A 14,586-nucleotide genomic window follows, 5' to 3' on the forward strand; every position below is an offset into this window, starting at 1 on the left:
AACAGGGAGATTATCCTGGATTATTCTGATGGATCTAATCTTATTAGAAGAGTTCTCCAATATGGAATAGGAAGGCAGAAGGATGGGCCAGGAACAACAGAAGAACTTGAAGACAGAAGGAGGAGCCCATGAACCAAGCAATGTGACAACTGTTAGAAGCAGTGAAAGAATCCTCAGCTGACAGCCAGTAAGAATTTAAGGGTCTGTTCTTATAGCAGCAATAAATACAGTTCTGCCAACAAACCGAGTCAGATTGTCCTCCAGAGCTTCCATAAAGGAATCCAGCTTGCTGACATTTTAATTTTAGCTTGGTGAGACCTGAAACTGATAATTCATTTACAGAACTATAATAAATTTGTGTTATTTTAAGCTCCTGAGTTTGTGGTAAATTTGTTATGGTAGCAATGGAAAACTAATACGAAATAAGATGGGGAAAAAAGTGAAGAATGATAAAGAGACTTTTGTAAACCATATTAAGGAAAATTATCTAAAAGTAGGCAAAAAATTAAAAATGATAAATAGCATATCCTTTCCAGAACATGTCAGACAGTCGTACTGGATCATTTTATTTATCAGTTTCAAAGGACTATTTAATTTTTAAGAAAGATGCATCGTTTTACTTTGTTAGTTTTATTAAAGATCACAAGTTCTGGGAAGTAATATGCTATCTTTGCAGATTTTGTTTTAGTAGAAAAGACATCTTTAAAGAGTACAGTTTCAATGCCTTGAAGGACATTAACCAGTTATGTATTAACTTAGCAACCTAATGCTAACACTTTATTTCTTATATATCTATAGATACCATGTACTTCAAATGCTTTTTGAAATTCTTTATATTCTAGTATATTCATACTTGTGTTAACAAGTCTATGATATACACCAATTTTATATTTGAAGGAGTCATACTTAACATTTAAAGTATTGAAACTGGACAATCATAATGAATTATTTAAGGGATACTCAAAAATTTGGGGACCATTCAAATTATACTTATTATTAAAAAACAAATAAGAATTAATTTTAAAATGACTAATATTTGAGTAAATCAATAAAAATGAGCAAACATTGTATAATGCTTAACAAGAAAAAGCCTTGATAATTTTGGATTGCTACCTGATGTGTGAATTGATTTTTGCTTCGTTGCTGCCAATTTATTAGCATAAATAAATACATGGTGGAATTTTGGGGGGAAATGGCATTGTTTTAAGTGACATTGGGAAATTTAACAAGAATATACAGGAAAAAATGCTGCAACTTTTCAATATTAGAAAAATAGTTCTCATACTTGAAGAGACATTATGGTGGCCAGTTGTGTAATACTGTTATACCAATTTTGACAGAATTTGTAATGAAATTTGTTCTAAATTTCCTGGAGACTCCTTCATTTGATAATCTGGACATGTAAGATGATTTTTTTATTGGTGATATTTTTCATGGCTACTTCTTTTTCTTAAGATCTCTCTGATAGAACATATAACATTTCTATAGTCAAGACTTCACTTGTTTTCATCTCTTAGAACAGAGAACAAATCTTGTTTCATTTTAATTATATATTATTACATTGTCCCTCAGTGGACAACATATTTCCCTGTTAAATTTTAAAATTGCCTCAATTCTATTAGTGAGAGACGAGCCATGGTACTTTATATACATCTCAGTTATACCTGAGAGAAAGAACAGAGCACAACTTTGGGAGCCAGAGTATCATCTCATTCTTCTACTCATTCAAGATACTTTGGGACACCCCTACACCAAATGCTCCCATTATTGCCTACTGCCTGTTCCTAGCTCAGTTTCCTGTCTTTTGCTGTGAATTCTCTGGCAAGTGTTTCAAGCAAAAACAATATCATAAAGACAAATCTCAGAAAGTGAATGTTACTTTTATATACTCAGTATGTCTGCCTATATAATGAAGCTGGATTATGACGGGACTTAATTAATGGTTTAAAATAAATAGCTAAGAAAAACTAAACTTGTAGGAATTTGTCTTCCTCTAATCAAGTTTCCACCTTACACTGAGATCAAGTGCTGGCATAGTGACCACCTCCAGGGCATGTGACACATATTGGACCCTGTGTTAAGTATTTTATATACATTTCTAATCCTCACATCAAATTTGAACGACAGGTTGTTTTTGGTTTTGTTTGTATCACTGATGATAAAAGAAGAGTTCAGAGAAGTAAGTCAACGTCTGTCCACATAATATTGAAATTTAGCTCTGTCACAATCCTCCAGCTCTGCCCCAGCTCTGCCATTTCTATTAAAAGGAAGAGTGTGGGAAACCTGAGTTCTGGAAGAGATTTTTGAACTAAAGTCAATTGTTTTAATTTTCTAGACCTTTGTTTCTTCCACATTAAGATGGCCAAGCTAAGTCATGCCAACCATGTCTTCCAATTTTAAGTATAGATGTGATGTACATTGCTCTATTTATAATATGTAATCACTGTGTTTATCACTAGATCCTTTAAGGAAAAAAATAAAGCAAATTTTTGGTGTAAATTCTTGACTTTTTGGGCTGAGTGGCTTATTTTTCTCCTTGAAGACACATATCATAGCCACTTTCTTCCATACTTATTATGTCAAAATTACCCTAGGATTTTGCATTGAACTTCAGACATGTGCATTTAGACTGAGTCACACTTTGTTGTGTGAATAAATGTTGTCATGTTATACAAAACATTACAATTAAAATATGTGATAATAATCTCTTAAAAATTCATATCCACAAAACATCAACATATTGTTTGAAAGAAATATAATCGACTTTCAGAATATTTCATTTCATTTGATCATTGATGTGTTTAATACACCTTAAATGGGGAATAATTCCTATTTCCCCAAGAATTTGTCATGAAAATAGGTAACTAGCAATGCCAACATGAAATTAAAGTAGTAAACAAAAATTGATAGAGATTTGATAAAAGGAAAGATTTCATACTTAGGGGGAAAAATTGGAAAAGTTGAGATTGGATTTAAAATAAGTTACATGGACCCACTCAGAGCTGAGAGTGTAACAAAATATGATTTATGTGCAAAGTATTTTTTACTACATAATTTATGAAGCAAAGAAGTGGAATAGAGTCAGCATATGGTGACTTAATTTGGAAGAGAGGATTTAAGCATAATAATTCAGTCTCTAGTTTTTGCCATATTTGAATAAAGTATGTGTCTCCCCTCCACCCACTCCATCCCCAGCATTCAACCCCCTACACAGAGGCAGCTACATCAGACCTGATATGCTCTCTTTGTTACTTTCATTGTTCTTTGCTTTCAGCCTTTGAAAAATAACAGCTTCTTATTCTGCACTTTCCTTTCACACAACTCAAGTAGTTTGCCGCATGCTTCAACTAAAATAAATAAACAGCAGGGTCGATTTGTTTTTATTTATTTATTTTTAAATCCCAGCTTTCTTTGGGTCCTTTGTGAAATAAGGAGGGAGGAATGGACAAAGCAGGTCCCGGAGACTCTATTTCATTATTTCAGACATGCATGGCCTCCTGTATAATTTGCTTATTGATCTCAATAAGGAAGACCAGAAAATTACAGCCTCTCTTGTCTGTGGAGCTAGGAATCACAGATTGCTTAACCACTGTCAAATTAAACTTGCCTGTAACTGAGAAAGGATGCAAGTAGACACTGAAATGGTCCTGAGCCCCGTGATTAACGCAGCATATCACTTTTGTTAAATACAGTCAGTATTGCTCCAGACAGCTGTGCCACCTCCTTCAAGCCAGCTCAGGGATCCGTCCTCCTTCTCAACCACTGGTATTGCCTTTCTGCTCAAATTCTGGTTTTCGAGAAGATGATGACAGACAGATTTCTTTCCTGGAAAACAACTGCTCAAAAACAAACAAAATGAAATTCAAGTCAAACAAAGAAAACCTGGGGTTTTTACTGGAAATACTCTTTTCCACACTGATATTTGAATATCCAAGCTCTCCTATGGATTTATTTCATCAAATCTCTAAGCGCCAGTCTTCTTCTTATATATATAGAATAATGATTAAAATGTCAATGGTGCTGGGCACAGTAGTGCATGCCTGTAATCCCAGTGGCTCAGAGGCTGAAACAGGAGGATCATGGGTTCAAAGCCAGCCTTGGCAATAGTGAGGCACTAAGCAACTCAGTGAGACCCTGTCTCTAAATAAAATACAAAACAGGACTGGGGATGTGGCTTGGTGGTTGAGTGGCCCTGAGTTCAATCCCCAGTACCAAAATAAATAAAATTAAATTAAAAGGTCAGTGGTAACTTTATTTTAAACTTTCAATTTTAGTGCAAAATTTCCTTGAAACTAGATAAAGCATCTTAGATAAGTTTTTGAAATTCCCATACTTCAGTTTCTTCATGTAGACCTAGGGGTTTTATGAAGTCTCAGATGTTTTTGTGGTTCTAACTTTGTATATTTTAGGACCTAATAATCTCTGAAATCCATTTTAATTCTACAATGTGAGAATAATTCTAAGTTAAAGATTTTAAAGACATTGGATGGAGCTTCATATTTATATTCACACCTATTTATGCAATCACTCAAATTTAAATGTGTTTTTTCTGCCTATGTTATCTTAAATTTGAACATTCATCTTACCAAGGTAAAGAGTTAACTTGTTAATATATTTCAATATTCAACATCTCTTGGTCAGAAAGTACTCCCTCTTTGCTCACCTGAATTTTCAAAGTTTCTGTTAAAACATTTGTTATTGAAGATGAAGAATGTAAATAACCATCATTTTAAAAGTTATCTCTTTAAAGTTTAAACTTCATAGCTTTGGTATATTAAAATAACATAACACCATTTATTTAACCATAAATCATATCAAATTTTACATCTTCTCAAAAGGCTAAAGAAACCATGTTACCTAGACAGCAATATGTGTGAATTAGACTCTTTGGACCTGAAATATTAACTAGTTATACAGAGGAAAATAGGAGCATTAAAAAGGATAATAATTACAAGGACTTGATTCATAGGTCTACTAGTCAATTTGAAACTTTAAAGACAACAGTGATTTTTTAAAAAAACTATTCAAATTTTTAAACCATACTTGGTTATCTTAATTAGACAGCATCTTCTGTCTCCTGGTTAAAATAACCTCAAATTTATTTCCAAAATGCTGCTTACTTTTGAAGCTTTGTTTTTTAGTTGCCTAGTTGCTACTCACATTTAAAAGGAAAACAAACCTCATGTGTCCTATCATGGTGAGATACCTTATTAAATTATTTTTAAAGATGACTCACATGCAGTTCAAAGCCAGCTTTCACTAATGACTCTTGTGGAGAACAAGTAGCCAGATAGATTCCTTGTAGTAATAAATGTTCTTTAATTCCTAGACTCCTACAAAGACAGTGAGATAACAGTATATGATAGTTAATAGAAATTTTTTTATAAAACCCATGTTTTTCATGTCAGAATAGATTGACTAACCCTTGCTCCTGAATTTCCCATCAAAGACTTCTTGTATTATTTCATACATCTTTCATCTGTACCCATGGTTTAAATCATTTTCCTAACAACACAAGATAACCAATAGTACCATATTGACAATATACAATGCTATTTTTAGTGTGTGAGGGGTTTCCCAACATAAGTATGTGTTATATTTGACTTTTTGAAAGAGTTAAGTATCTCCTAAATCTCTATTAGTTTGTCAGGAATGACGAATATAAAGAAAAGAACAATTATCCCATCATCAAAGGCTTTTGATTCAAGTCTCCATTACTAACTAGTTTGGTTAACTTTCCTCATCTATAAAAATAAATAAGCAAACAACAAAACTAGGTAATTTTCAATTACCAAGTTTCCTTTTTATTCATTTTTCTATACATTTTTTATTCACTAAGAACTGAACCCAGAGCCATTTTACCACTGAGCTACATCCCCAGTACATTTTTCTTTCTTTCTTTCTTTTTTTATGTTGAGACAAAGCCTTACTAAGTTACTGAGGCTGACCTTGAACTTGTGATCCTCATGTTTCAGCCTCCTTAGTTACTGGGATACCAGTCCTATGCTGTCATCCCAGCTAAACTTCCTTCTTAAAGCCAACATTCCACAATGCTGTGCTGAGAATCCTTCTGAGTGAAATTTTATACTATAATCAATGAGGTTACCATGAGTTTCCTGGTAAAATCATGGAGTGTGGGAAGCCATCCATGAAATACATGAGGATCTTCTCTCTGCATAGAAGTCAGGGAGAAAAAGGCCTGGCATTGGGATGGTTCTGTGGCTCTTACACAGGAATAGGCTGCCCAATGCACATGTCCTTTCCCTCCACTCTGCTAGAAAGGTTCCTCACAGTGGCTCCAGAGATGGGCGTAACCCATTAGGAACTGAACAGCCCAATCCCAATTTGGAACCTTTTTGGGAGGAACATTCTATGAATGGCCTTTGATGTATATAAATAAGAGCAGGCACAAGTGCCATTTGCCAGACATCATGGTCCTCATGATTCAGATGGCTTCACACTCCCTGTTTTACAGGAACTCATGTTCCTTCATTGATTATATAATTTCTCTACTAGGATTCTCAGCACAGCCCATTCCACCGAACCACATTTCTACCGCCCTCGAAGAATGTAGGCAGGAATGGAGTTATTCTATTGTACCCAGAATTGAAAGTTACTTCTTTAATTATTATAGGCATTTAGAAATGCTATTAGTTTTTATGTGAGGATTTATTATAAATAAATATATAATAATCCAGAAATTATATCAGACCTTCTCATAAGCTTAGTAGTTTATATTTGTAAACGCTCAAGTTATATATGTATATACATAGAGTACTGAATTGAATGTAAATACTCTCAATATTGTCTCTTCTAATTCTTATAACTATTTCTTCTTATGTTTACATTTTTCATACAAATCACAAAATTTTACTAAAAATGGCATTTAAAATGTCAATTCTTAATAAGAATTAAGAATTGAATTGTAATGCAAAAATAAATAAGTAAATAATGTTTTTAAAAAAGAATAAATATTAGAGCATTAATGATTGAGATTTTACTTTATTAGGTGAATTGAACAATGGTTTTCAATGTCTATACATTTAGAAGTTATTTTTGGAAAGAATTTATAACATTTCCATTCAGATAAATAGAAATACATATATATGTGTGTGTGTGTACATATATGGCATACATATATGCCATAAAAAAATAAAAATGTCAATTAAAAGAAAATGAAATTAGAGAAAAAGATGTATCTCATAGAAAAGATATTTTTTTGCAGTATGCTGAAAAATAAAATAACTTATGGTAATACAATAAGCATCCTCATAAAATGTAATCTAACAGGATTCTAAATTTAATATTTGCCAAGAAAATATAATAATTTTACAAATAATTTACAAAGATGCCAGCATATATAGAAAGATTATTGTGAATTGGATGGGCATCCCAATGAAGCTTACAAATTTGACAGTGTTCAATAAAAACTTTTAGAATAATATCTAACATATCCAAAGAATCACAAATCTGTATTTAGAATTCTCATTCTAAAATATAAAATATCTCCAGCACACTATTTACTGGACAGGAACATAGCAAGTGTCTCAATTCTTACGTTTAAGAGGAATGCTTTTTCTAAATTGTCTTCATTAAATATTATGTATGCTAAAGTTTTCCTAGAAACTCTCTTTGGGGAAAAAAATGTATTTGTATACCTGCTATGAAATTAGCTTTTTTTAAAATGATGAATCAGTATTGAATTTTTTAGAAATAATTTGGTCTTCATAAAAATGTGTTTTGTTTACCTAATAAAATAATATGTAAATGCATATATAATATTATTACATAATTTTACTTTATGTTATTTATAATTTTCTCATGTCTGAGATGAAATCTTTTTGCCATGATTCTTTTTTATTATGATGATAATTTTAATTTGCTGATTATTGTGTCTACATGGCTCAAGTTAGCTGGTATCTAGTTTCTTGACTTATAATTGATTAGTTCCAATGTGGCTTATATTCTTTTTAAGGATGTAAGTAGTTCTTTTTTCTCTCCCATTCCTTGTAAATGCATTGGTCTTGCATATCCATGAAGGATGGATTTCAGAAACCCCACAAATACCAAAATTTGCAGATGCTCAAGTCCCTTACATAAAATGGCATAGTATTGCATATAACCTATGCACACCTGTCTATATATTTGCAATACCTAATACAATGCAAATGTTATGCAAATAGTCATTATATTGTAATACTTAAGAAATGATAAGAAAATGTGTATAGATGTTTAGCACAGATGAAATTTTTTTCAAGTATTTTTGTTCCATGTTGGGTTGAATCATTGGATGCAGAACCCAAAGATCATAAGACTGATGACATACATATATGATTGTTTTATCTCCTTGGTGTTCTGAACTTTTAGCATTATGAAATGTCCCTCTTCATCTCTGTTAATATTCTTGCCTTAAAGTCTCTATGATCCTAATATATACACTATAATCTTTTTATATGTATTGCTTGAGTAGTAATAAGAATATTTTTTTCAACCCAAACCTACCCAATTATTTATTTTTAATGTATTTCTCTTGGGGGCTCTTGATTTTTCATTTATTCCAATAAGTTCTGTCCTTAAATTGGAGGTATGAGTAATCAAATGTAATTATTTAGATGTATGAATTTATACTTACCATTTTCCCATTATGTGTTTCATTTATCCTCTCTTTTTTGTTCAATTTCTCCTTTATTCCCGCCCTTTTAAGGACTATGTGGTGTTTAATTTTAAATGTTACCTTGAGTTTGGGGAAAAGTGACAGGGGTGACAGAGAAATAACAAAGTATTTTTAACTAAATAACAATGAAGCATGACACATCAAAAAAGGGAGAAAAAATTAAAACAGAAAAGATCATAAAATTGAATACTTAAAAAGAAGAAAAATGTCAAGTCAACAATATAAACTTTCTTTTTAAGTATCCATCAATATGATGGCAGAATAGAATCTTCCAGCCCTTGTCATCAATTTGGAAAACTATCCACACTTGAAATACTTTTATAAGAGCCAAGCAATCCAGATAAGAGATTGTAGCACATGGATGTAGCATAGAACTAAGAAAAGATGCATTGAAGTAGATGGGAAAGATAGTTTCCTATTGCCCAGGTCACTCTTCCCCTAGCACAAAGATAACCTCTGTGTGGGGAACTGGAGGAAGTTAGCACTTGACATTTCCATTGACTGTAGCAATAGGCACACCTCAGTGAATCCAGTGCCAAGCCTGCCCCTCAGACTCAGGTTTTAGGCCTGCCTGAAATTCCAGGCTGGCCTCTGGTACAGGACTAACGTTTCCAGAATCTCCCGAGCCTATAGTCTGACTCCATATCCTAGAACCTGTCTGGGCCCATACACATAGTCCCCAAACCTCCTCTGCACCAGGCTGGTTCCTGAACCCCCAGTCTTCAGGCTAACCATCATAACTCCATGTTTCAGTAGAGTCACTACAAACCTGACCTTCAGGCCAGCACCCACATATCCTGACTCCATATCAGCTTTTGTGGAGCCAGGCTCTAGGCTAACTCTACGGTTCATATAGATCCACAAAAGAACCTTCAATAGTCAAATTAATTATAAACAAAAAGAGCAGAGCTCAGAGCATCCCACTTCCTGGCTTCAAATTATGCTAAAAAAGTTACAGTGGTTTAGAAAGAAAGCATGGCCCTGGTATTAAACCAAGCTACCAGGCCAGCACCCCTAAAAACAAACGATTATAAGTTAATAAGTTGGATAATCTATAAGACTTAGGATAAATTCCTAGAAATATACAATCTGCCAAGCCATTTCAATAACCTGCCAAGAATCATGAAGAGATGTAACATCTGAGCAGATGAGGAGACTGAATCAGTAATCAAAAATATCTCAACAGAAAAAGACCAGGACCTGATGGTTTCACTAGTGAATTTGTAAGTCATTTAAGGAAAATTAATGCCAGTCCTTCTCAAACTCTTCCAAAAACCTGAAGAGAAGGAAACGCTTCAAAAGCTCATTTTATAGGGCAAGCATTACTCTTCTGATACCAAGTCAGACACTACAAGAAAAAAAATTACAAGCCAATATCCTTAAAGAACATACATGCAAAAATTCTCAATAAAATGCTAAGGACTCCAATGTAACAGTGCATTGAAAGGATCATTCACTATGATGAGGTAGGATTTTTTCCTAGAATGTAAGGATGAACCAACATACACAAATCAATAAATGTGATGCTTCATACAACAGAATGAAAAATAAACTCTTATGATAATCTGAATGGGTACAGAAAGGTTGTTTTTAAAAATTTAGTAATGTTTCATGATTAAAAACTCTCAAAAATTATGTATAGAAAGATCATACATTGGCATAGTAAAAGGCTGTATATGAAGCCCACAGCAAAGGTTAATAAAGCTTTTCCCTGAGATAAGAAATAGGAAACTGTACTCAGTCTCATGACTTCTATTCAATACAGTACAGGAAATCCTGCCATAACAATTAAGCAGGAAAAAAGAAATAATACGTGTCCAAATTGGAAAGAAAGAAAAAAAAAGTTCTCTTTTTGCAGATGACATTTCCTACACAGAAAATATCCTAAATGATACCCCCTAAAATCACATAAAATTTGTAAATTAATTCAATAAAGTTTCAGAATTAAAAAATCAGTTTGCCTTTATACTAACAACAATCTAAAAAAATCTAGTTATAATATCACCAAAATGAACAAAATACTTGGTAATCAGTTTAACTAAAGAAGGTGAAAGATTTGCACATTGAAAAAAATGATGAAAAAAGTTGAAGAAAATACAGAGAAAATAACGATCTATTCCATATTCGTGGACTAGAAACGATATTGTTAAAATGTTCATACTAACTAAATATATGTACATATTAAGTGCAATCCCCATACAAAATCCAGTGGCCGTTTTTACAGAATAGGAAAAACAACCCTGAAGTTCATATAGATCCACAGAAGACCTTCAATAGTCAAATTAATTTTAATCAAAAAGAGCAAAGCTGAAAGCATCCTACTTCCTGGCTTTAAATTACGCTACAAAGTTACAGTGATTTAAAAAGAAAGCATGACCCTGGCATTAAAACAGACATGTGGGCCAATGGAAAAGAACAGAGAGTTCAGAAATGAATCAATTTATTTTTTTATCAATTTATCTTTATCACCGGTGCCAAGAGCACACAATAGGGAAAAGACAGTCTATTCAACAGAATGATGGGAAAACAATAACATCTACCAAAGAACGAAATATATTGGGAAAATAAAGACAATTATATTCAACCCCTCTATTGTCAAATTATTCATTTACTCTTTAACCAGATATTTGTGGATCTGTTCAGTGCCACTCAGGCTTTCTCTCAATATTTGGAGCATGTGGGAAACAAGTCAATCAAGGTGTTTACTCTCAAGGACTCACACTACTTTGTGTGAGTGGAAAGGTGAAGAAACTAAAAATGATAATTGCATACTGTTGTAAGTTCCAAATGAATAATAATGGTAGGTTATGGGAAAGAGATCAGGGTTGAGGAATCTTTTCAACTGAATATACTTGAAGAAGGGACACTTTAGATAAGAATTGACTAACAAATGGGAGTTCATAACCCAATTGAGTCAAATGTATGAAAGATGATATATCATGAGCTTTGTAATGTTTTGAACAACCAAAAAAAAAAAAAAGAATTGACTAACAAAACACTGTTGTAGGAAGAGAGAAAAATAAATAGATCAAAGGTGCCAAGAGATAGTAGGCATGGTGCAGATTGAGCAAAGCCAACATTAAACACAGTTTTGTATGTTGAAGCAACAGTCTCCCAATGTTAGTTAGCTGTTGCTATCACGTGCATAACAAATTAATTGGATTATTTGTTCAACTTGGTGTTTGGGTGAAGGGTGTCCGTCTCATGAAAGCATACAGGTGGTCTCCAACTTAAGATGGTTTGACTGATTTTGTTTTTTTACTTAATGTTAGGTATGAGAGCAAGATTCACACAACTGTTCTGATTTTCACTTTCTGTAAGCTCTTCCATAAGTTACCTGACCTATTCAACACTTCATTATAAAATAGACTTTGTGTTTGATGATTTTATAGGCTGATGAAATGTTCTGAAAAGGTTTAAGGTAGGCTAAGTGAAGTTATAAAGTTCAGTAATTGAGGTATTCTCACACATTTTTCAACAAGATATTTTTAGCTCATGGCAGGTTTACCACAGTGTAACTCCATCACAAATTGAGGCACATCTGATTTATTTTGGTGACTTGGAAAAGTTGCCAAAGGGAGCATACCCCCCGAGAGTGCCTTGTTAATTTAGTCCTTGTTCTCAGACCTGCTTGAAACTTAAAACCTAAAGACTTCTTAGAAGAAAGGAAAAAAAAAGACTTAAGTGAAAAAAAGAATAGATACAATTATAAAAGACTTGGCCTGGGCCTTCTGTTGGTGGAGAAAACTAAAGGTTAAATTTGGGGGGTGGATTTTCAGAATAGACAAAAGAGGAATGTAATAAACACATTGCTGAATGGAGCAGTCAGTCAAGAGATTCCTTAAGTAGGAAAATATCAGAAGTTTGAATCCAAAGTTGCACACAATGAACTTTAGTTGTCAGTCATTTTCAACAGGAGGAGAAAAGAAAACCTTTGGCTTCATTCTCAGAGGCAATAGAAAAGAGCACACTGAAAGTAACCCATTAATGACACTCTTATTTATCATTTTTTTAAAAGATAATACATGCCTTATTTTCACTTCATTATTCACAGAGCATAACAACTTTGGACTAGGATAACTTGAATTATCAGTCCTCACGATCTAGCTCTGTGTCAACCAGGAGATTCACTAGCCATTAATAAATAAATTAGTCGACTCATTCTGTTGTCCTTTCTGAAAGTCTAGTATCAGTATTGTTCATGACCAGAGGGATGCAGCCCAGTCAGGAATCCATGCCTGCAGAGACACTGGGAGCTCGCTGCCAGTCTTCTCAGAGCCCCTACTTTCATGTGAACTTGCTCTCTGTCATGTAATTTATATTCTAAGTCAAATGATTCCAAACACATTCTCTAACACTTTGATAAAATATATCTCATTTTTCCTGTGACACAGAAATGCAGAGCAGAAACTTTGCTATGTTTATGCAAAGAGAGAATCTTTACTTTGAGGCTTTTCTTAAGTGGGAGGTCACCATAATCCAAATCAATTTACTGTCCATGACTCAATTTCTTTACTGTTTGTGACTCAGATCACATTTGTCCTCATGGAAAAATTTTCATGCTGAAAATTGATGTGACTGATTTAAGCCAAATTGGCTATTTCCTCCTTTAAGGAAAGAATGTCAATGATTATAAATATTTGATAAGCTGCTCTTAATTTTATTGATTGAAGAATATTCTTTATATGTAAAAGTCCATTATAGTTAAGGAACTTGGGACATTTTTATCTTAAATTTCAACTTTTTGATAAATCACCTACCATTTGAAGACTTTTACAGAAATTTCTGATCTTATCTGCAAGCCTTATCCAATAGGCATGATACTATTCTTCTATTTTGTTGTTTTTGTTTTTCTTCTTTCTTTGATCATATCATTCAGGATTTGTTGCAGAAATCTTTTGCTCTTTATCTATTGTTACTTCCAGGGGTCCTAACCTAAACTCTATCCTTTTCTCATTCTTATATTTTCTATGAGTAATTTACACATTCAGTTGGTTTTTATTTCTGTATGTTGCTATTTAGTCCAACACCCAATCTGTATCTCCACGGGCTTTTGTTCTAATCTTCAGAATCATGTACCTGTTTAGGTGCTCCATTTTTCATCTGAGGGCATCTCTGGACTCCAATTCTACACTGACTTCCCACACTGCACTGGCTTTTCTGCAAGTTTTCTCTATCTCAGCAGAGCCATCTTAGCCTTTTGGGGGCTCCTCTTTTGCTCCTCTTCATCTCGCACTCCTCATTCCTGAAATCAGAATTCTGTCAACTTCATCCCCGAGAAAAGCAGTTCCTGCTTTCTCTCCCATTGGCATTGGTGGGAGTGTGGGAGACTCCCCCGCTGAAGTTAACTTTTCAACTCTCAAGAACATCATGGAATCCCTTACCCCTCCCCCTCCTCTCCGAAGGGCGCCTAGCTGAAGAGCGCCAAATACAAAGGTTTTCTCAACCAATCCCTGCAGGACACAGTGTCCACTGGCCATTCCTGAGCCACCCTGCCAGTCAGCACCCACCACTTCGCCTATGCAACCCTTCTTAAGCCAAAGCTTGCAAGCCCACACTGTCTGCCCTCTGCCCTCTGCTCTCTTCCTCTTCTCTCTCTGCCCTCTTCTTTTTCTTTCTCTCTCTACTCTCTTTCTCTTTCTCTCTGCCCTCCTCCTCTTCTCTCTCTGCTCTCTGCCTCTCCTTTTCTTCCCCTTCGGGCAGCCCCCCAATAAATCTCTAGGTTGAATCTTCATCTCGGGTGAGTCACTCGCCTTTAGGCAGGCATTACTTACTGTTCCATGCTATCATCATCTCCTGCAGCCTCTTTGTGGTTTGGTTCTCTGCCTCTACCCGCGCCTTGGACTATCCACGTGGTAATCCAAATGCTCTTTGTAAAGTAAGAATTTGATGGCTTAATACCAATCATTTCC

This window comes from Ictidomys tridecemlineatus, chromosome 14 (assembly GCF_052094955.1).
Source record: "Ictidomys tridecemlineatus isolate mIctTri1 chromosome 14, mIctTri1.hap1, whole genome shotgun sequence".
In the NCBI taxonomy this organism is placed as follows: Eukaryota; Metazoa; Chordata; class Mammalia; order Rodentia; family Sciuridae; genus Ictidomys; species Ictidomys tridecemlineatus.